The sequence below is a fragment of the Narcine bancroftii genome, chromosome 6 (genome assembly GCF_036971445.1).
Source record: "Narcine bancroftii isolate sNarBan1 chromosome 6, sNarBan1.hap1, whole genome shotgun sequence".
Lineage (NCBI taxonomy): Eukaryota > Metazoa > Chordata > Chondrichthyes > Torpediniformes > Narcinidae > Narcine > Narcine bancroftii.
This window is the reverse complement of record NC_091474.1, coordinates 10,106,242-10,130,033: the sequence shown is the minus strand read 5'-3', so window position 1 is coordinate 10,130,033 and position 23,792 is coordinate 10,106,242. Positions and strand designations below refer to the sequence as shown.

The 23,792-nt window shown below is 38.7% G+C and overlaps 1 protein-coding gene across 6 annotated transcripts in view; it reads left to right on the top strand.

Moving 5' to 3' along the window:
• Positions 1–14,932: 14,932 nt before the first annotated feature.
• myt1b (myelin transcription factor 1b) overlaps positions 14,933–23,792 on the top strand; it is a 127,778-nt gene continuing 118,918 nt past the window's right edge. For all 6 annotated transcript variants that reach the window (XM_069883902.1, XM_069883904.1, XM_069883907.1 and 3 more), the window contains exons 1-3: positions 14,933–15,011; positions 19,376–19,558; positions 22,347–22,543. The gene's annotated coding sequence lies outside the window, so the exon portion shown is untranslated. The remainder of the gene's footprint in view (positions 15,012–19,375; positions 19,559–22,346; positions 22,544–23,792) is intronic.

Sequence of the window (23,792 nt, the reverse complement as noted above, 5' to 3'; positions counted from 1 at the left end):
AGCAATGGTGAATGGAAATGAATAAATGTATTCCATTGGAGAAAATAACATATAATTTAAAAAATAAAGTCTCAATATTTGAAAATATTTGGAAACCATACATGGAACATATCAGAGAGAACTTGCCTACGACCTCCATCCCCTAAAATGAGAATGAAAATTATAAGATGACAAAACGACTAGATTCAGTGGGTAATAAATAGATGACACATTTTTCTTGTTTATTTTCCTTTGTGTGAAGATATTGTTTTATGGTTTTATTGTATATGTTGACTATTTATGGATTTTGGAGGGGGTGGGTAGAGGGGAGGGAAGGAAAGGGGGGAATAAAAGGGGAGAAAAGACCAGTGTGTAAATTTAATGAGAAACGTTTGTACATATTTTGGTTGACATGGTTCATAGTGTGAAAAAAATTTTAAATTATTTTTAAAAAATGAATAAATATATGAATCTGCCTTAGTAAGAAATTGAGTTTTAAAGTGAATGGAAAATTATCAAAGAATGCTGAGAGGTTACTACCTTTTAAAACACAAAATGTAAGTGGACAAGCTTTCATATCTTTTCAACTCGTGTGGAGCACTCATGTTAGCAGGAGGGCCTAATTAGTCTTTGCTGCGACTATCTCCCACTGCCACATCTCAGCACTAATCTAAGGATTGCTACTACAAGGGCTGAAATGTGAACCACAAAATGAGCCACTGTGAAAGTACCACAGGTCACTGAATCTCATCCGTGGTATTGAGGTAAGTCCTTACAAACAACCTCAGACAGGCCTTAGGCATCCCCGTTCAGGGCATCTATCACAGATATATCATCAGTTTTGCTCCTAATTCCAAGCAATGACAAATTTTTATCTCAATGGGCAAAATGTTAAAGTTTGGGTTGGTCACCTGCTGCAAATGACCTATTGCAGCCAATGAAATCAAATTTGTTCAGAATTTAGAATTGACAATCAAACTAATTCATCTAGTTGGCATAAAGTTTGTAAAAGACTGAAAATGTTAACATGATCTTCTTTTGTTTATTAATTTAATACCATCAATGCTTATGCTCAAGGATCAGAGAAAGCCAAGTGTTCCTCTTCCAATATTATGACTGGGCACACTCCAATTGGATGACATTAACATTGACTTCTCCACACTCCCCATTCTCCCTCTCTTTCCCCATCCCTCTGTCTTCTTTACTTCCTCTCTCCACTCCCTTGCGTATCCATTCACAGAGCTAATCTCCCTTTCCCTGTTTGCTGGTGTACCCTTCTTCCCTTGTCCACCCATTACTTCCTGCCTCTGCTCCTCCCCCCAACCATTTTATTCAGGCACCTGTCTACATTTTGCTCATACCTTGATGAAGGGCTCAACCCCTAAATGTTGTTTATGTATCTTTATCATTACTCTATAAAGTACACTGTTTGACCTGCTGAGTTCCTCCAGCAGTGGGTTTGTACTCCAATCAGTTCTTTCAGGCACACATGGATCTGCCTAACCTGGTGGTCTTTGAAAGGAATGCTGTCATCAAAAATGTAAGTTAAAATTATTCAACTGGGGTTGTTTTCTGCCTCCACATAACCTCCAGCCCCTCCTGACAGACTTCATTATTACCCCAATCATTTAACCTCTTCACTAACAATACTCCAGCATAGTTTCCCAAAATAAAGAAACTGCCTTTGAAAGTGTTCATGGTTTGTTGAGATCTAGGAAATCAATTTCCTGCAACCCTATTTTGGAAATAAGTACTATCCAATGAACTTGAATCACATCTCGTTCAGATATGATTGAATTTACAGTCCCATATCCATGGCCTTAAAAGTACAATTCCATTATTTTGATGATCATATAAATTATGTATACTTTCTCAGTCACACTGTTAAGATTTCCAGTTGTATTAACATTTTGTTTTCTTTCCCACATACTGTTCTTCTAGTGCACTGAAAAATGCTAAGCTAACCTAGCTGATTAACAGTTTACCAGAGGGGATGAATGATAAACCTCTAAACAACATCACAATTTTTCTATAGTTTCTATTTTTTTTAAAATAGGAGGCATAAATGTGAAAGGTGGATAAATACACACAAGAAAGCTGACTTTCAGATTTTTACATGTATTTTCAGACCCTGCTTCATGTATAGCAATGTGATTCTGCTTTCTCTTTCCCATGTTTTAAGATCAGCTTTTTCATTATAACTGCAACAAATATTTCAATATTTCCTACTCATCATTTGACCGTGTTTTTCCTTGCTATTGCTGAATGCTGTAGTTCTTAATTAGTGTATGCTACCAAAATATATTTTTCCAACTGACTGGTAGCTCATTGGAAACATGCACAATGTAAAACCTTCATTTCTTTCTCTATTGATCTCTCCTATCTCTACCACCCATGATAAGGTGCTACCCTATGAACACTAGGAGGTGCTCTTGCACTTTTCTTGGACAAGAATCAAGTTTCTATTTCAGGTCCATCCAGATATTGTTTCTTTCCCTCATGACAACAGTGGAAATAAACAAAATGGCCCTGTTTTTCAACTACAACAAGAATAAGTACGAAAGCTTAGTACTTTAACAATTACGTGAAAATAATTTCCAGCATGGAACACACTGTAGAAAATCAGGTAGTTGATAAACCATATGCTCCAACCATTAATTAAACCACAGCTAGGTATCTTATGTTTTAATTTTTACATGTGGTTGAGAATGAAATCCTTTTGGGGCCCAGTTATTTTAAGTCTTTGCTAACCTTTAAAATTATTTTCACCCAAAATAAATTCTGTTAATATTTACAGGATTTTTTTATTATTTCAGACTGAGACTGAAAACCTAGTTGTGCAATCCACTTGTGATTTTTGTCCATCAAGTAATCTCTTTAAATGAAAATATTAAAACAGAACATTCACAATTTCCTATTACTTTTGACAATCGGTGAATATTTTTCTAATGTTAAGTGACCTGAAACTTAGCTCTGTAATCACCAAAACATTATGTGAGGAGTGAAATAAAAAGCGAACATGCTAGATGTACTCATCCTCTGTGGAAAGAGGAACAAATTCAACATTTCAGGTTGATCACCTTTCATCAAAACCCAAACTTTGTTTTAAATCTTCAACTGTTGAAACCAAGTGATATTAATTAAAAATTATCTTTAATGTCACATGCATTCCTCTTCTTGAGTGTCAATTTTAGTCTTTTGATACCATTGCCAAGGTTTTGGTACTGCTTGGCACAGTTCTCACTTAGCTGACAATCAAGAAAAGGAAAATTGCATTTGTTCTAGTGTGAAAGCCAGTTTAAAGAACCAAAATGCCATCCACACCATGTTGGTGTCACATCAAGTAGAATGCTTCATTTGAGAGGGTATTTACATACTCAAAATCAACATCAAATGATAAGATTAAGAAAAAAACAAGAGAAAAAGAACAAGCCCTAACCCTCCCCCACCCCATCCAACCCAGGAAAAAAAAGGAGAGAAACAGTCACTAGAATTGAAGGGAGAAAAGGAAAAGGTTTCATTGGATTCATTCATCTCCTGCCAAGGGACAAATATCCTGACTTAACTGGAATCCTAGGTGGTTCCCAGATGCAGGCGGTTGAGGCCAAGGGGAAGGGGCATCATTAAGAATCTACACCTACATATTGAAGATATGTTCTCCAAATTTTTAGAAAAACATTGTATTTTTTCCTAAGGTTCTAAGTCATTTTCTCCAGGAGAATACAAGCATATATTTCTGCTTTCCAATGAGTCATATCAAGAGAGGAATTAGATTTCCAGGAACCACTATATACTTCTTGGCCACAGCCAGTGTGATCTGTAAAAATTCTAATTGGTGTTTCGACAGCCTCATTTTGGGTCTTAATTTGAGAGGGTATTTACATGCACACACTGAAGAGCCATCATAATATATTCAGAGCAAAATATTAATTGGTCTGAGATGCTGATTTAATATCGGTGTTGATATTTGGGAGTATAATAGTCCAGCTAATTCCTTCTTGCTTCTGAATACTAACAGTTGCTAGTATTCAGAAGCAAGAAGGATCTCTGTCTCTTTCTCACATAAAGAAACTGCAACAGAGAGGGAAAAAAAATCATAAAGTGCAAAAGTATGAGTCTTTAAATAAGTCCATGAATGAGTTTGTCTTTGAGGAGTCTGATGGTGGAGGGGTAGCTGATCCTGAATCTGGTGGTGTGAGTCTTGTGGCACCTACATCTCTTTCCTGATGGTAGCAGCAAGAACAGAGCATGTGCTGGATGGTTTGGATCCTTGATGATTTCTGCTGCTCTCCGACAACAGCATTCCCTGTAGATGACCTCGGTGGTGGGGATTTTGCCACTGATGTCTTGGGCTGTGTCCACTGCTTTTTGCAAAACTTTCCATTCTGGGGTATTGGTGTCCCTATGCCAGACCATGATGCAGTTGGTCAGCACACTTTCCACCACCTACCTGTAGAAATTTGCCAGGGTTTAAGATTTCATACTAAATTTCTGCAAACTCCTGAGGAAGTAAAGGCGCCGATGGGCTTTCTTCACGATGCCATTAGTGTGTTGGGTCCAGGAAAGATCCTCTGATATAGTGACTCCCAAGAACTTAAATTTGCTCACCCTCTCCACTTCTGATTCCCCAATGATCACTGGATTGTGCACCTCTGATTTATCCTTCCTGAAGTTAATAATCAGCTCCTTGCTTTTGGTGACATTGAGTGTGAGATTGTTGTTGGTGCAGCCAAGTTTTCAATCTCCCTCCTGCATGCTAACTCATCACCTCTTTTTAAACATGGTACCGACAGGAAATTTGTAAATGGTTTTGTTGTACTGGGCCACATAGTCATTGGTATAAAGTTAGATCAGGAGGCTGAGAATGCAACCCTGCGATGCTCTGGTGCTGGTGGATATCCTCCTTACTGATTGTGGTCTGGTGGTGAGGAAATCCAGGATCCAATTACACTGTGGGGTATATAGGCCCAGATCCTGGAGTTTGCTGATCAATTTTGAGGGGATGATGCTCCACATTGTGGACAACAATAGTGGGGAAAAAAAGAGGCAACATTTCTGTCAATGACCCTTGGTCATTTTTTTAAAACATCTGTAAGTATCCAACCATTAAACTGAGAATTTCTAATGAAGGATTATGGGCCAGACACATTGAATCTGCTTCACTCTCTGCAGATACTGGCTTATAGGTCAGTTTCTGGTTGCTCTCCTGTACTGTTGTTGGAATTCTACGTGTTTGCTCATTTCTGCAGTTGTTCTACAGAAATAGATCTGTCAGCATCATTATGCGATTAAACATGCTAAATTCAATAAAAGTTAACGTTTCTCCAGCTTCCTGCATGAAAAAGGGTTCAGCTTGAAGCTGTCTATCATAATCCCCAATTTTTTTTCAGGAAGCAAACCTTTTTATAAAAAAAATTGTTGTCCAGTGATATTGATCCTCATCAATATGACCTTGCAGAGCATTAAGTGCAATTAAAGACAATTCTGGATATGATTGTTGCATGATGAAGCCACAAAGTAGTTTTGAGCTGTTTTTGTCAGATGATAATTGTCTAGATCTAATTTCACCACAACATGAGTGGCATGCTGAGCCATTTCACAGAGCCATTAAAATTCAGCTGCATTGCTGTGGATATGCAATTTGAAATAAGCCAGACCAGGTATCAGATTTCTTTTCCTGGAGTATTAACAAGGCAGGTGGTTTTCTGCAATAATCTCATAGCTTCTTCAACACCACTCATGATAATTATGTTTAGAGTAAAAATCCATTATCTAGTAGGCCTGGGTGATGTTGATGATGTGGAACCAGCAGATTTTCTGAACTATTGGTGTAGCGGTTAGCACACCACCTTTTCAGTGCCAACGATCGGGACTTGGGTTTGAATCCCCTGCTGTCTGTAATAAGTTTGTACGTTCTCCCTGTGTCTGCATGGATTTTCCCTGGGGATTCTGGTTTCCTCCCACCATTCGAAGCATATTAGGGATGTAGGTCAATTTGGTATAAATTGGGTGGCATGGACTCATGGGCCAAAATTTGTTGTTACCGTGTTGTATATCTAAATTACTACTTCAACATTCATTTTATTCTTTTTTTTAATTCTTACACCTAATAAGGTTAGAGAGACCATGAGTACAAGGCCCCACCTTACAAAATTCTGGATAAGTTTAAACAGGCCACTGGAACCAGGGCCAGTGAGTTTTAAAGACTCTGTGGGTGCAAGGAATGCTGGAACCAGTGCTTCACTCAGCACAGAACAGAGGCCCTCAAGAGTGGAAGGAAACACAGAAACCAGCATCCAGTGAGCCAAAGGCTGAACTGTCAAGATTTCTGAATAGCCAGATGATGAATTATTGACTGTTTATTCCAGAATCCTTATTAGCCACTGAATCTAAATGCTCCAATTGCTGCAATGAATTCATGTTTCTGGATCATTAATCCAGAACTCTGGAATGCTTATGCAGTCATTTATTTACTTCACTAATATTTCTGACTCCAGTACATCCCATTATTTGTTCAAATGGAGTTCTATGGTCATTGATTGTATTGGAGAGAAGGTTTACAGTCCAGATTACATTGCTGAAGGAGGCAAGAAAAGGGAGGAGGGTTTTGTCAGAGTGTTTGAGTGAAAGTCCTTGTAGTTCCAGTAGTTTTGCATTATGTTGTTTGAATCCTGAATGTGATGTGGATGCAATCTCTCACTCTTATGTATATCTACAATGTTAGTGATGCCTTTTGTAAATGCTTCCAGCAGGAAATGAATTTCCTTTACCCTGATTAAGAAAACCTTTATAATTTTATAGTTCTGCTTCTATGACATGGTCTTATTATAGATAAATACCTGGTAGCATCTGGAAACAATGTGATTCTGGGTATGAAGCTCAGATGGAGATGGGAGAGGGTACCTTTACTTGTTTGGTATCGATTACCTCTTGGCCCCTCACTTACCCTTTTCACCCTCCTTTTCATGCTTGCTATCTTCCTTTGCACTTTCATCTCAAAACGATCCTAATGTGAAAAGTTGACTGTCCATTTCTCTCTCTATTCTCTACTGACTGACTTGCTGAGTACCTCCAACCTACCATTTTCTCAAGATTATAGCATCTGCATTTTCTTGCCTCTGATACATTATATTTTTGTTTTACTTAATGCCCATTATCTCTACACCTTATTTTTCATTTAAGTTTAGAGATCAGCAATATTTTGCACTCTCTTAATAGTTTAACTTGATGCTTGAAATGCATTAGTTAAAATGTGTTGTTTGACTGACATTTGATCTGTCAACAATAGATAACTGCTTTGTCGAAATCTGCGGACAGAACTTGAAAATCAGTGGAACAAAACGATTTTTCAAGGAAAATTAAATTGTTCATGAACTAATTGGGGTATGAAGAATAAATGGCAAAAAATAAATACTCCTTCAATGCAATTATATGCTAATAACCCTAAGATTAATTATGAGCAATGATTCATTACGTGAGGAGGAAAAGAGAAATGTAGTCATAAATAAAATAGAGATAAATATTATTAATACAAGCTACAGAAATAATAAAAAAACCAAGGAAAGAAGCATGAGGAGGCTTGGAACAATTAAATTTTGGAAAGATAAGGATTTAAATTACTAAGCTGATGTGGAATCAGAAATTCATGCTCTGAAGTGTTGATTAACACTGGGAGTTTTTAAAAGGTAGATTCTAAAATAAAAAGATAAAAATAGCACATACAAAAACAATTTTGTTTCAAAATTCTGTTGATAAAAAGGAGATCAGTGAAGAACTACAATGGATGAAGATGGAGATACTCAAAAAATGAATAATAAGCTTACATGTTAGCTCACACAATGCCTTGTTTTCCATACATAATTATCAAATTTGTTTGAAAAATAAAATATGAAAGGCCTGCGATTTGTGGTCCACAAATTTAATTCCAGCTTGCCCCTCTTGCCCTGTGTGTAATGTGTGAAGGACACAGGACTTGATCAGTACTCTCTGGTGATATGTAACACACACCTGGACACCATTTCCAGCCATGTTTTACTTATCAATGAGGACAGCTCCTGCTTCTCCAGGAGGCAAACTTCTACTTAATTTAAAGGGGCTCTCTCTGTTCAGCTATGGGAACCCGATGAGTCAGAAATTTCCTTTAGTTATATTCTCACCAGTTTTGCTTCAGAATAGGGATGGCGTGGTTAGCATAGCAGTGAGTGCAATGCTGTTACAGCACCAACGATGGGGACCTGGGTTCAAATCCCACGCTGTCTGTAAGGAGTTTGTACATTCTCCCGGTGTCTGTGTGGGTTTTCTCCAGGCGCTCAGGTTTCCTCCCACCATTCAAAATGTATCAAGGCCCATTGGTTAATTGGGTGGCACAGGCTTATGGCCTGAAAGGGCATGTTACTGTGCTGTATGTCTTTTTTTTTAAATTCCTACCCAAACTTGTAATGACGCTAATTACACCAACAATGGTACCAAATTCGTGACCTTTGTGCAACACACTCTAAAGTCCTCAATCATCATTCACCTGATTTGTTTTACAAGAGGTCACCTATCAGAAACTTGTCAATCATCTGACCTAACACCCCTACATCTAATCAACTAATTCCTCCCCTGAACTGAAGGTTAACTCCATCTTCCTCCTGAGGAATCCTTAAACCTCACATCACACACCCCATTCCTGATTTAGAACCTTTCTCCGCCCCCCCCCCACCCCACCGCATTCTTTGACGTCCCCTTTGCACACCTGCCTCCAACGCCAACATTGCTGTAAAAGCACAGTGCTAGAGAAACTCAGCAGGTCAAACTGTACATTATGGAGCAAGGATAGTAGGCTAACCTTCTCCCTGTACTCTCTCTCTCTCTTCCCCATCCTTCTATCCTCTTTTCTCCAGCTCTCCAACCCCTTCCCTCTCCATTCACAGATCTATCCCCCTCCTCCCCTTGTTTGCTGGTGTGCCCTCCTTCCCTTATCCACCTATTACCTCCTGCCTGTGGGAACATGCTCTTCTCGCTGCCCCTTCCCCCCCCCCCTCACCATTTTGTCTGGGCGCCTGCCTAAATTTTCACTCCTACATCGACGAAGGGCGCAAGCCCAAAAAGTTGGTTCTGTATCTTTGCTACATAAAGGACACTGTTTGACCTGCTGAGTTTCTCCGGCGTTGTGTTTTTATTTCAATCACAGTTTCTGCAGACTTTTGGGTTTTACTCCTGTCAATGTTGCAGTGTTGGCTACTGCCTTCAGTTTTATTTGTACACTGCTGAAGTTATGCCCTTCCTTCACACATTGTGGTGTCTGATGCTTTTGAACCTTGCTGCAGACCAATGAGCAAAATGGTCATTGATACATTATACAGCAACCATAATGCCTCATGATACACAATATGCACAAAACACCTTAAAATCTACACCAACAATAAGGGCATTAAAAGTTATAAAGTACCAGATTTTCACCAAGAAATTAAAATGTTTAAATTTGGCCACAAAATAAACATCTATATAAATGAAAATAAAATTTTATCAGGGCCACCATTTTTCAGAAGGATGTCAAGAACAGGTTGAATACAGTTCATATTCACCAGATGTACGAGGAAATCAAAATGTGGATACTTTTTAAAACAAAAACCATGTTCTTTTATTAAGAGTAAAGAATAAAGGAGGCAGGTTCAGTTATGATGGCATTGTAAGTAGAAACACAATGCTAAATCTTGCTGTTTTTCTTTAATAGAATCTCTCAGGAACAGATGACACTTTACAAGAAGAAACCGGAGGTAGTGAGTGGGATGGGAGTCAGGGAGATGGGACATAAAACATAAAGGCAACTTTAATAACAACTCAATAATCTGTAACATATTCTTCATTGAATATTCATATAATAATATGCTTTCAAAGGAACTCATTAAAGTAGCAGATTAAATTTTTCGAAGTACTTTCATTTAAAAAATGTATGCCTATCAGGGGATCAACTTTAAAAAACTGAATTATGATCTCTAAGGCAATAGTCACTCTCTATTGATAGAAGCAAAAACTATTCCTAAATGGTCTGTGTTCCCATATATTTGGAAAAATGACATAAATTGAACATATATTTCTGTTATTAACATTTTTAAAATAATGAGCCTCATTTCATCTTTATTACTTGTATGTGGTAAAATGAAGAGATGAAAACTTCATTTTGCATGCAGAATTTACAGTGTACCAGTTCCAATTTCAATGGCTCTATGAACCATTTTTTTGGACCCATTCTTATTTCATCTATATCTGTCTTGAAAGATGGCAATAACAATTTTCAGCTTCCTTTTAAGTAATGCCACCTGGCTAGTCTTTGCAGAAGAGTAATTTAATTGTCAGTCAACATTTAATAAAGTCATTTCACACTGATTATACCAAAATGACCCTGCAATATTTCTGCTCTTTTGTAGGGCCAATCATTCAGGTTGTGCAATCACTTCCACTCATTCCCTGATAATAATCGGCCCCATAATGTGTTATTTAACACAATGAGTGGTGATGACAATTTTTTTCTTTCCACAAGAGTCCTATCTGTTACATCAGCAACGTTGCACATCCTATAGCAGAACAAGCTCGTAAAACCATGCGCCTCTTCATCAGTGATTGTTGGAGGAAAAACAATGAGTTCATTAGACACTCTGTTCCTTCAGTCGCAGTGAGGGTTAAATGCAGATCCTTCTGAGTGCTCAATGTAGTTCCACTTGCATTCTCTCTCTCAATTCTTCAATTATCTTGTCCCTCTTTGAAAGCTGTAATCAATTTAAGTTGCCAATTGAAGGAACTACATAATGCTGATTTCCAATGAAAAAAGCTCTGAACTACATTTTTGGTCATAACTACCTGCCATTTTCCCAAATGCAGTATCTGCCTGAAGGCCAGTTAATGTTATTTAGGCTTCAAGTAGTGCCTGTAGCCTGCTTTGCATATGTCCTAAGACCTAAGTAATGAAATGTCTCCATAGAAACCAAGCACCCAGAGTGATACTGTGTGCACAGCATGTGTAAAAGAGGTGACTTGAAACATTTTGTTTACATCAAGCTATTTTCCATTGCATGTTGTTTTCCCTAACAGCACTCGTTTGTCCTTGCCAATATTTTGTCATTCCTAATTTCTTGGCACATCCAGAATATTGAGACAAATACTCTTTCCTTTCTTATTTCTGGAAGAAGGGAAAGAGTACAGATTTCCAATCGTCAAATTGCGACAGAAGCAGACCCTCGTGCCCACAGATACACGTCCAGCTGTTTGAGCACGTGTAGTTTGGTATGGAAATCTCAAAATTATTGTTGATCATTCAATAAACCTCTATGGACCGTACTGTTTTCAGTATTCCCCATCGCATGAAGAAGAAATATTTGGATGGATGTCAATTCAAGCTATTTGCAAATTAACCCTCCAGCAAAATATTTCAAAGATCTTATGTTTTGTTCTATTTGGTTTTAATATTGTTCTAAGTCATAGTTACTGCTTAACCAAAAAAAATCCTGTTTGTCCAATATAAAAACTATTGAAAAATGCAAAAATTTAAAACAATATTTTAAAAAATAATTTGTAATGTTTCAGTTTGTACATGCATGTTCAAATTTTTACTTGGAATTCTTTACAATATTTAGCATTCCATATAACTTAGTGCTGACTACAAGTTCATTGCTACTGTACCCAGCTTTATTTGCCTATCCAGCTGAAGCCTTGTTGCTGACATATCTTTTATTGATAATCACTATTTCTGCAAATATTTTACTACAAATTAAGTGAAATTATGCCCACTTTCTCACAGCAATAAAAAATATTTAGATTCAATCTCTTATGTACACAAATCAAAAATTATTGAATAAAACAAATTTCTCAGGAACACATATCATTAACCCAGTACTTCACAATTTGAGATAATGTCCAATAATGATTTTAAATATTATTTAAGTAATCATCTGCAATTTCTGCCAGGCTCGCACCTTAACCAGAAAATGCCCTGCAATAACAGAACAATTAATCAGGGAGGATCTGCATGGAACATTTTCCAATCACATTGAGTGTGATTTGATCTCCTCTTCAAGAAATGAAACCAATCAACTTCAAATTAATGACATTTAGATCAATGAAGATATTGGCCTGTGTTTTCCCCAGGGTGGAGATACTAAGATCTTTGACCCACAGCAATTCCTCAAAGTTTTAATGGAATAGCCTAAATTAGAACAAAGTTTATGATCACCCACGAGATCAGCCAACATTATTCCACAATACTTTTCCCAGCATTATGCAGATTAAATATTTTGCCTCATCTCAAAACACTTACTTGAAATGCATTTTGATTTTGATGGTAAACTATCTGATTAGTTGAGCTGGAAGATGCAGGAAATTACAAAATGTAATTTCCCAACTAGAGAAGATAGTAATTAGGATTAAATTAGCCTGAGCTCTCCAAGGTAGTGGAAAAATCGATCAGGATTCATGTTCTTATTTAATAACAAACTATGGAAAGTGTATACACTTGAACATAGGCCAAAGTTTGGAGCTGTTTTGCTGTAAAAGTTGTAGTAATTGTTTGGCTCATTGGCATTCAAGGGTAAACCTATATTAATTAAACACTATAATGAATATAGCTCTTCAGAAAAATCACTACTCAAGTATTACAAATGATTTTTAAAAATGTATATTTTAACAATTTCAGGATTCAAATCTTTTATTTATATGAATGCATAAAAATTGTTCTTGTTGCCTACGCTCTTAAACATGAATAATTCCAAATAACATCCTTCTACAAATTATCTCCCCAGAAATTTATCTCTGTTCACAACAGCATTAATGGAGTTAAAAGAATGCATTTCAGAGGTAGGGTACATTATGACTACGCGGTCCATTTAACACAAATGAGTAGGATTAATTACTGGGCACTGGCAATTGGAATGAAATCAGATTTTGGTTGGGGGAAGGTCTTGTGAGAATTAGAACTTCACCCAATAAAAAAGATTGCAGTTTCTAAAGCATAAATAAGTAAATAAAAACCTGCTAAAGGAATGAGGTGAGTCAGGCAACATCAATGAAGGAAAATGGATAGTCAAAGTTTCAAGTCAAAATATTGCTCCCAGACTAGCATTAGTAGTTGTGTATGTAACTTGCTGACATTTAATAATTCCCCAGATATTTTCTTCTGGTTTGGCAGATTTTACCCAGACTTTATTTGTTCTAGTTTAAAAGCAACCAGTAACTCAATTCTGTAGTACATAGTTTCATTGCCTTTAAAAGTGCAAGTTTCCATATCAATCTTCTATTCAAGCATTCTATTGAACGAATATCACTACTTGTCTTGATTTCCTGCCATGGTTAATTGTGGCTCCTCTCCCATTTACCATTTTATTCTGTTATCAATGTGAGACAAGACTGTTATATTTTAAGCATAAATGTGACAGTGTACTTTAACGTGATATGTCAAAACATTGATTAAACTGTAGTGTAACTCCAGCATGGATTCAAATCCATGTTATACAGTGGGTTTTCAAACACCATTTTAACACTTTTTTTAAATTTTAATCTGAATATATTATTTGCTAAGAATATGCAGATTTGAGAAAGTTCTAACAGTTGAGATGGATTTTACACACTGTCAGCTGTATATTCCCTTATCAACATTTCAATTTTGCAGTAAGTTGTTCAGATTTTCCTAAAAGTGAAACACAGAAGTCTACAGACACTGTGATTGTAGTTAAAAAAAAATACAGTAAATGCTGGAGGAACTCAGCCGCTCTCTTGGCATCCATAGGAGATAAGGATATATTACTGACGTTTCAGGCCTGAGCCCTTCTTCAAGGTAAAGTAGGGAGACATCTGAAGAGACTGAGAGAGAAAGGGGGGAGTCCAGACCAACAAACTCAAGGTGTTAATTGGATATGATAAGAGGAAAGGTGAGAATTGAAAAGAGACAGAGGAAAAAGGGAAAATGCTAGCAAATGTGGATCACTGCTGGTAATGCAGACCCCAAAATTTGGCCATGTAATTACAGCAAGTTAACATTTGATGCTATCCTTCAGAATTATCATGTCGATATCATTTAGAGCCAAGACAGTGAGATGGGTGGCTTTGTTTGGATGTTCTCTGTGCAAGCATGACTAAAACCCATGGAGGTTCCCTATTCCTGAGACATCAGATAGGAACTGTTTATTTGGGATTGGCTCCATGACAATGAGGGTTCCTTACACAGAGTTCAATGGACAATAACAGAACAATGAATCAGGGAGGATCTGCATGGAACATTTTCCAATCACATTGAGTGTGATTTGATCTCCTCTTCAAGAAATGAAACCAATCAACTTCAAATTAATGACATTTAGATCAATGAAGATATTGGCCTGTGTTTTCCCCAGGGTGGAGATACTAAGATCTTTGACCCACAGCAATTCCTCAAAGTTTTAATGGAATAGCCTAAATTAGAACAAAGTTTATGATCACCCACGAGATCAGCCAACATTATTCCACAATACTTTTCCCAGCATTATGCAGATTAAATATTTTGCCTCATCTCAAAACACTTACTTGAAATGCATTTTGACTTTGATGGTAAACTATCTGATTAGTTGAGCTGGAAGATGCAGGAAATTACAACATGTAATTTCCCAACTAGAGAAGATAGTAATTAGGATACCTTGCTTTTTTTTAAAAAAAACTTGATTAACAAGACAATTAAGTTGTCCAAGTGCAAAAACTGAATTAAAGAGCACAGGGCATCTTCTTTAACTCGGACATTTCTCTGCTAAAAATACTTTGAACGATTAGGTTTTAATTCATTGCAACTGCTCTCACTTTTCTCGACGTCTGCTTCCGCCGCCCGCCTCACGGTCATTCAGCTTGTGGGCGCCATTGGCCGCGAGAACTGGAGCCAATGCGGTGGCGCGAGGCCTCGGCGACCACTCCAGCCAATGGGCGGTGACGGCGCGGGCTGGGCGGGGCGGGGCTCGAGCCCGTCCTCGCGCAGCGTCAGCCGCTGGCATTTGCCCGGGAGCCCTCGACCGGGAGCGATAGAGAGACGGAGACCCCATGTAACAAAGAGCTTTGCACGGGTTGTTGATATTGTTACCAAGTCAAACGCGAGTTATTTCGTCGAAAGGCCGTTTTAAAGGCAATCTGCCCGAAATCAGAGCAGATTTTGCCTGGATGGCGGTTTTTTTGGGGGGGTTTAATCTCTATTTCTTCTCGGTGCAACTCTTCACAGAAGGGATGAATTGCTCAGTTCTTTTTACCATATGGTGGCATCAACTGGCAGGCTGAGGGCAGCCTGGGCACTGGAGGTCACACGCAAAGGCACCCTCAGAGGATAAAATGCCACCAATGTGTAGTGTCCTTCAGCTTTAAATAATGGTCTGCAGAATCTAGAGGACTCCAAAGTATGGTGATAAATCAACTTGCCTGTAGTTTGGCCTTTTAACCCACATCTAAATTGTAGGCCTAAATCTCTGTTCTGAATGCATCTCATGCATTGTACAGGGTGGTGATGATGGCGTCACGAAGGACCTGAGGCAGCTTTCCTTGGTCCCAGCAGAGCATGAAAAACTCATGCAGTTTGGTATGCAGAGCTTTGCCACCAGCCTTCCAGACCTCTGGGGGGGATTCCATCCATACCTGCTACTTTGCCACTTTTCAGTTGTTCATTTGCCTTATATGTCTCTTCCCGGGTAAGGACCTCATTTACATACGTAGGGTGTTTAGAAGGATTATAAGATTGCCTGTCCCGCATCGGACTTGTCAGCCACCCATGAGCCTGCAGCTGACGTGGACATTACCCCTCCATAAATCTTCGTCCGCGAAGCCAAGCCAAAGAAAGTGGCACTATCATGCAAATGAGTAATTGCTTGCAAGGAAAATACCTTGAGCACACTGCTCACTTCTCCAGTTCTGAAGAAACGTTAAATCCACGTATACAGGCTGCTGCCAAACCTGCTGAGTATTTCCGGTGCTCTCTCTGCTTTAATTCATGACATTTAATGTGGGTCACACCGTTTGGGCTTCTTGTCACTCGCTGTGATCCCATTCCCATTTGGGAGCAAAACCATGCAGAAAGTTGCCAACTCTGATCTAATTTGTACAAATTTCGACCACATCACCCATTGCCTCCAGCTGCTCTACTCGGCTAAACACAAAAAAAAAGGAGCAGGAATAGCCTTGCAAGCTATTCAATACAATCATGACTGACCGATGCTTGTCTTAAATGTATGCCAGTGCCCCATGACCCTCAATTGTTGATACCTGTCTCCTTAAATCCATCTAAATGCAGGTGTTTCAAATAAATTTCTGCTGCACCCTTATTTCAAATTCGTAAAGCTAATTAGTTAAATTTTACATAAAACTTGAAAGACACATGTCCCTTTTTTCCTTGAGATTGATCATAACAGTGTCTTTGAATTTACTCATTAGTCTCCACAGAATGCATGACAGCTATGGAGCATTGGAGTTGTGTAAAGTTTTCTCTTGTTTCAGAAGATTGAATGTTTATCAAACTGAAAATTTAAACTGAGAAATTGTTAAATCATAAGATAAATGAAAGCTGATTAAATTGCAGGTGAAACCAGCACTGGGTGGGGGTCTTCAAACGTGGGCTTAGCTATTTAAAAATGTATTGAGAAAGCACTTCTCACTTATTTTTGGTTGTGGTTGCTGGGTCTTTTAAAATGTTCTAGTAAGGTGTGAGTAGTTCAAAGCTTGCAGGCGCCTCAGATTGAAGAGACTGCCATTCGTGCGGTACCGGATGTAAACAGCGTCTTCATTGTTGAGGTCTTTCATTGCTTGTTTCAGCATCATGCTGAAGAAGATAGTAAAGAGGGTTGGTGCGAGGACGCAGCCTTGCTTCACGCCATTGTCAATGGAGAAGGGTTTGGAGAGCTCATTGCTGTATCTGACCCGACCTTGTTGGTTTTCGTGCAGTTGGATAATCATGTTGAGGAACTTTGGGGGACATCCGATGCGCTCTAGTATTTGCCAAAGCCCTTTCCTGCTCACGGTGTCGAAGGCTTTGGTGAGGTCAACAAAGGTGATGTAGAGTCCTTTGTTTTGTTCTCTGCACTTTTCTTGGAGCTGTCTGAGGGCAAAGACCATGTCAGTAGTTCCTCTGTTTGCGTGAAAGCCACACTGTGATTCTGGAAGGACATTTTTGGCGACACTAGGTATTAGTCTATTAAGGAGAATCCTAGCGAAGATTTTGCCTGCAATGGAGAATAGCGTGATTCCCCTGTAGTTTGAGCAGTCTGATTTCTCGCCTTTGTTTTTGTACAGGGTGATGATGATGGCATCACGAAGGTCCTGAGGCAGCTTTCCTTGGTCCCAGCAGAGCATGAAAAACTCATGCAGTTTGGTATGCAGAGCTTTGCCACAAGCCTTCCAGACCTCTGGGGGGATTCCATCCATACCTGCTGCTTTGCCACTTTTCAGTTGTTCAATTGCCTTATATGTCTCTTCCTGGGTAAGGACCTCATCCAGCTCTAGACTCAAGGGTTGTTGAGGGAGCTGGAGCAGGGTGGATTCTTGGGCTGAGCGGTTGGCACTGAAAAGAGATTGGAAGTGTTCTGACCATCGATTGAGGATGGAGATCTTGTCGCTGAGGAGGACTTCGCCGTCTGAGCTGCGCAGAGGGCTTTTGACTTGGGGTGAGGGGCCGTACACCACCTTTAGTATCTCATAAAAACCCCTGAAGTCGCCAATGTCGGTGCTAAGCTGGGTTCGTTTGGCGAGGCTAGTCCGCCACTCATTTTGGATCTCCCGGAGTTTGGGCTGAAGATGGCTGCATGTGAGATGGAAGGCTCATTTTTTTCTCTGGCCAGGAAGACTTTGCAAGGTGAGCCTGGTGCGTAGATCACTTCTTTCAGAGCCAGCTCTCCAGCGCATGATGTCCTGTTTTGCGGAAACTGCCAAAATGTTTGGCCTGGAAGTCAGCCTGAAGAAAACTGAGGTCCTCCATCAGCCAGCTCCCCCACATCTCCATTGGGCACACTGAACTCAAAACGGTCAACCAGTTTACCTACCTTGGCTGCACCATTTCATCTGATGCAAGGATCGACAAAGAGATAGACAACAGACTCGCCAAGGCAAATAGCGCCTTTGGAAGACTACACAAAAGAGTCTGGAAAAACAACCACCTGAAGAAACACACAAAGATCAGCGTGTACAGAGCCGTTGTCAGACCCATGCTCCTGTTCGGCTCCAAATCATGGGTCCTCTACTGGCATCACCTACGGCTCCTAGAACGCTTCCATCAGCGCTGTCTCCGCTCCATCCTCAACATTCATTGGAATGACTTCATTACCAACATCGAAGTATTTGAGCTGGCAGAGTCCGCAAGCATTGAATTCATGCTGCTGAAGATCCAACTGCGCTGGGTAGGTCACGTCTCCAGAATGGAGGACCATCGCCTTCCCAAGATCGTGTTCTATGGCGAGCTCTCCACTGGCCACCAAGACAGAGGCGCACCAAAGAAGTGATACAAGGACTGCTTAAAGAAATCTCTTGGTGCCTGCCACATTGACCACCGCCAGTGGGCTGATCTCGCCTCCAACTGTGCATCTTGGCGCCTCACAGTTCGGCGGGCAACAACCTCCTTTGAAGAAGACTGAAGAGCCCACCTCACTGACGAAAGACAAAGGAGAAAAAACCCAACACCCAATCCCAACCAAGCAATTTTCCCTTGCAACCACTGCAACCGTGCCTGCCTGTCCCGCATTGGACTTGTCAGTCACCAACGAGCCTGCAACAGACGTGGACATACCCCTCCATAAATCTTCGCCCGTGAAGCCAAGCCAAAGCGAATGAGTAAGGTGTGAAAAGATGCGGATTAAAAGGGGGTAATTAGAATTGAGATGCAGATCAACAACAATTAAATAACAGTGGGGTTGAGGAACTAAATAGTCTGCACTTGATTCTTAGTGCTGTAATTTCTTGAGAACATGTTCTCCACATTATTTTTGAAATCTGCTTTTTTATTCTGGGTGGGAAGCTCTAGTTTTTACAACATGTGATCCAAAGTCAAACTTTATGCAGTTCAGACATACTTTCTTGAAATGAATCAAGACCTACTGAAATCTGGCAAATGTAGTATTTAAAACTTGGGTGATCATGATTTTGTTCCATTAATACATCATTATGGATATTATTTTTAAAGATTGGAAGGGGGAACTCTTCTATCATATCCAGATGTCACTGCAACTTTTTGAAGGATGGCATAATATTTGCAATAGTTGGAAGACTTTTCTACTCTTCCAGTCTAGAAATTATTTTTGCTGGGTTCTTCCACATTGTACAAAGAGTCAGAGATGATTGGTAAAAACAAATATTTCAGATATTTTCTTCATCAGTTGTTGTGAGCTCTTTATTTCTTTCCATTAGTTATTTGAATTCAAATTGATTGTGTCTCTTACAGATGACAAATCTAACCGGGAAGGAGATCAGCATTTCAAAATCTGATTGGAATGGTTATATTGATGTCATCAGCAAGATATCACTCACTTGCTTCCTTCCCATGATGTGGATTCAGCATCATCCTCTGAATAAGAAGATAAAAATGAATTGCAAAGATAATCTTTTAAACTGTCACTTTTCTTAGGTAATTGCCCATACCCAGAGTGAACCTTCATTAAAAAAATTATAGAAATATGAAGAAAATTAGCTGAGGCCTAAGAAATAGATTCATATTTGCAGAACTGAATGCCACATTTTTAAAAAAACAAGATATTTTCTCATCAAATACATAAAATCATTGGATGAAGTTTATCTCCATCAGATTTTCTTCCTCTTGCTAAAGATTTTGTGTGTTTATTTTTTGACCATAGAGTAGGAGAGCCTAGAGGGTAACAGGCTTTCCTAAGAGAAGAAAAGATACATACTCAAGCAAATTTCCAGTTTATGGAAATCAGACAATGGTATTAGATTTTGATTTAGGGAGCCAGACAGTTTGCCACTCTTTGCTCAAGCATCTCAAACTAGTTTTCTTTAAAATTGATATACTCAATCTATATTGGCCAACCAAAAAAATTATAGAGTGGAATGTTCAACGACACAAGGTGTGTGAGTGACTGTTTTGAACACTATCTTCGCCCGTGAAGCATCGAATGAATGAGGTCTTGGTGTTACTGAATTGATAACTTTTTTTTCCATTTGAGTGGAAGGTAAATAAGCTGTTCAGAACTGAGGCCGGCTTGGAGGTGGGGAAGCATTGTGGTGCAGAAGTGATCAGGGCTTGATGAAGGTAGTTTGGATGCTGAGTTTGGCTCAGTGAGAGGATGGCCAATGACTAAAGGGTTGGGGCCTGAAAAAGGTCCCATTGATTCAGCCCTGCAGAAGAATAGTTAGGGTCTGGGAGTGGTTGATTGCTTGAAGGGGGTTCATCAGATGTTTGACAGCCAATGAAGAGCCTAACCAGGGATTGGTAAAGTAGTGGGGTGTGGATTTTAAGTGTTAATGGATGATAGGGTGGGAGGACCAGAACAGAGTCGGCCTCTTTAATTGCAATTTTGTAGGGATTTATTTTTATTTGAATCTCTAGGTTTCTCTCTTCCACCAGTCAGCACATTTCTCTTTTATTGATCTTGATCTTGTTTTGGGTTTTCATTCTGTGCATTTAGATTTTAGTATTATTCTAAACTGCCTGAGATTGTCCGATCTTGGAAGCTAGGCAGGCTCAGGTCTGGTCAGTACTTGGAGGGAAGTCCGCATAGGAACACCAGGTGCTGTAGGTTTCTGTGAAGGGCACTGGACAAAGTGGTGATTCTCTGTCTGCCTTATGGTAGACAAAAGTTAAAGAATTTCATGTATGTTACATTCTAAATAGAGTATTAACATGACGAGCCTAAAACGTGGGTTATGTATCTTTATCTTTGTTATCAAAAGTACACTGTTTGTACTCCTGATTTTCTCCAGCATTTTGTTTTTACTTCTGTATATTCTTGAAAACTTATTTCGTCCTCATTAATATTTCCAAAATGTCTACTTTTGTATCATCATTTCACTTTATCCACATCATTTCTATGAGGCAAGTTAAATTGGAAGAATTAAGAAGGCCAACTATTGTAAGGTCAAGAATATGTGTGGAGGTATTACCATTAAAATCTAGCTGATCTCACATTACGTACTGAAAAGATGCATTTCAAAATGTCTTCAGTAATTTTAAGTTTTGTAAAATGTGACTTTGAAAGATAAAGTTCACCATCAAAATGTTTGTGAATCAATTTGGAAGAAGAAAAAACAGAGCGAAGTGTCATTCAATGTGGGAAGTTGAATAATATGGGTTGCTGTGCTGACCGACCATGGTTAGCTATTACTCTTGATGTTTGTGATTCAGAAAGGATTCCTTATTCTGATACAAAATTAATTCCAGATTTATTTAATTTGATTAGAAACTGACATTTTGGTGAAATGTATTTAGGCTCGTGGTCATGCATCTCTAGTCAGCTGCTAGCCTGCTGCTTAGATCCAAGACCCTTGGCTTTTTGCCACCACTTCCTCTTCTAACCAGCTGTTGAACAAATCCAGGGTAAATGTAAGAAAGTGATTTCAAAAACAGAGAAAAAGTGTAGCAGAAAATAGGCGCCACTGATCTGTGTGAAATTATGCTGTTCATTTAGACTAAATGGTTCCAAGCACAATCCACATTTATAAATATAGAAGCAATTTGATAAGCATGCTATTTTTTTCTCCTTGAAATAAACAGAAGGTAACTACTGAATTTCTCAAACAAAATAAATGAACTGATGACTGACTTTTGTTACAATCACTCAAATTATTTATTGACATCAAAACAAATCCAACCAGACAAAGTTTTTGGGGCCTTTTGTGGTATGTGAGAAACTGTTCTCCAGGTTCCGATCCCGTGATAGCGTAATTCTGCATTTATTATGAGTACACAAAGTTGTGATTTAACTTCACTGAAGAATCAAAAGACTTGAAATAAGCTCTTTTTATTGAGCAATCCAAGTAAAATTGAATAGAATGCAGCCAGTGTGACTTTAGACAAACTTGGCTTCTGTGTCACAACCTAAGAGTGAAACCCGTTTGTATAGATTCTTTGTTCTACTTTAGAAATTTAAATTGGGAACATAAATTGAGTGTCAGAAAAGAAAGAAATAATTGGAAAACTGGATTTCTTTGCTTTGAACTTCCCTAATGACATAGCAGACTTTTAATTTATCTTGCTAGAAACAGTTTATTTAGTTAAGATACATTTTGTGAAAATAGTTGGCATTTTTGATAGATGAAATTTCAGAGCAGTAACCTCTTCCTTGTCTCAAAGCAAACAACATTGTAACATTTTAACATGTTTGAAGCTTTTCATATCTGTTTATTGCAATACTTCTGAAATCGAATTGAACATTTTACTATGGTTATTTCTGTTGCAGAATCTGAACAATTACAAAAATGTAACAAAAGAAAAATATGGCAAAAGAGCTCCATTCCCAGACGTAAAGCAGAGAGACTGAAGGTGCTGGGAACATTATCAAGTACAGAGATCTGGAGTTTATTCCACTTTGTTGCAAACTACAACCATAATGTGTGCAATAGCCAACTGCATGCATTAAAGGAGTTTCTGAATTTTGTAAGTGTTCTTGGCATTACTGCAATATAATTAAATCTCTTCCATTGTATCAAATACTCTGTCCAAATGAACATTAAACGCCACAACCCTAATGCAGAAGAGATTATCCTTGACTTACGGTCAGGTTAGCAGGTGCAGGGCTGGATGTCTCTGGGGGTGAGGATGGTTTGGGTGAGAGTGGGTTGGGATGTGCTGGGATGGAATGTATGTTTGGCTGTCAGTACTATGACCAGATTCTCAATCGCATAATTAAACGAGGTATGTTGTCATGAGATTCTATGGATTCTTGGGTGAAAGTTGAACCCGCAAATTAAAGACAGCTTGCGACACAATATTGGATTAACTTCCTCGCATTGCATCCAAAGAAAAAAAAAATGACTGACTGAAATAAGTATTTTACTGTATATAATACAGAAAATGATTGAAACGTTCAGTTCTTAATAATAAAGAGAACAAAGGGATTCTATTTTGTAATATTTTGCTACACTATTTTACTATTGACCTTAAAATGTGATGTATAAAGTTTTTAATGTAGGCAATTGGTGATGCTATCTTGGATTTTGCAACGTGAATGGACATCCTCAACCAGTAGAACTGCTGCCTCATAGCTTCAGTGATCTAGATTCAGTTTTGACCTCTGGTATTGTCTGTGTGGGGTTTGCATGTTCTCCCATGACCACTTAACTTTCTTCCAGTTGCAGTTTCTTCCCACATCCAGAAGCTGTACAGGTTGGCATATTACTTAGTCACTGTAAACTGTCCCTTGCATGCATAGGGGGCTGGTAAGAACTTGAAAATTCACAGAATAAAATGGGATTAGTGTAGGATTGGTGTTTCACATGGTGGGCTGAAGAGCCTGTTTCTATGCTGTGTTTATCTATAAATATTATGATGGCAAATTATGTGTATGTCAGTGAATTTGTATTTGGAAGGAAACGTGGCCATTGAACAAATGTGCAAAATACAAATGTCCTTTATTGGATAGGTTCAATTGTTGCAGGTGTTGAAGGGTTTGTGTAATTTTGCTATTGTTCTCTGAATCTTCATTTGCTGCCTTTGTGTGCCTTTTTCTTTCCCTTCTGAATTACTTTGAGGAAACTTCATCACAAACAATTATTTTTGGAGTTATGGCAGCACTTAGTGTTTTCCTTGATCCATCCTTAATATGCAATTGGAGTGCCAAATTGGCACCAAGCATCTCATAAGGAAAAATCTCAGTCAGTGTTGGAAAGACACATAGTTGTCATCA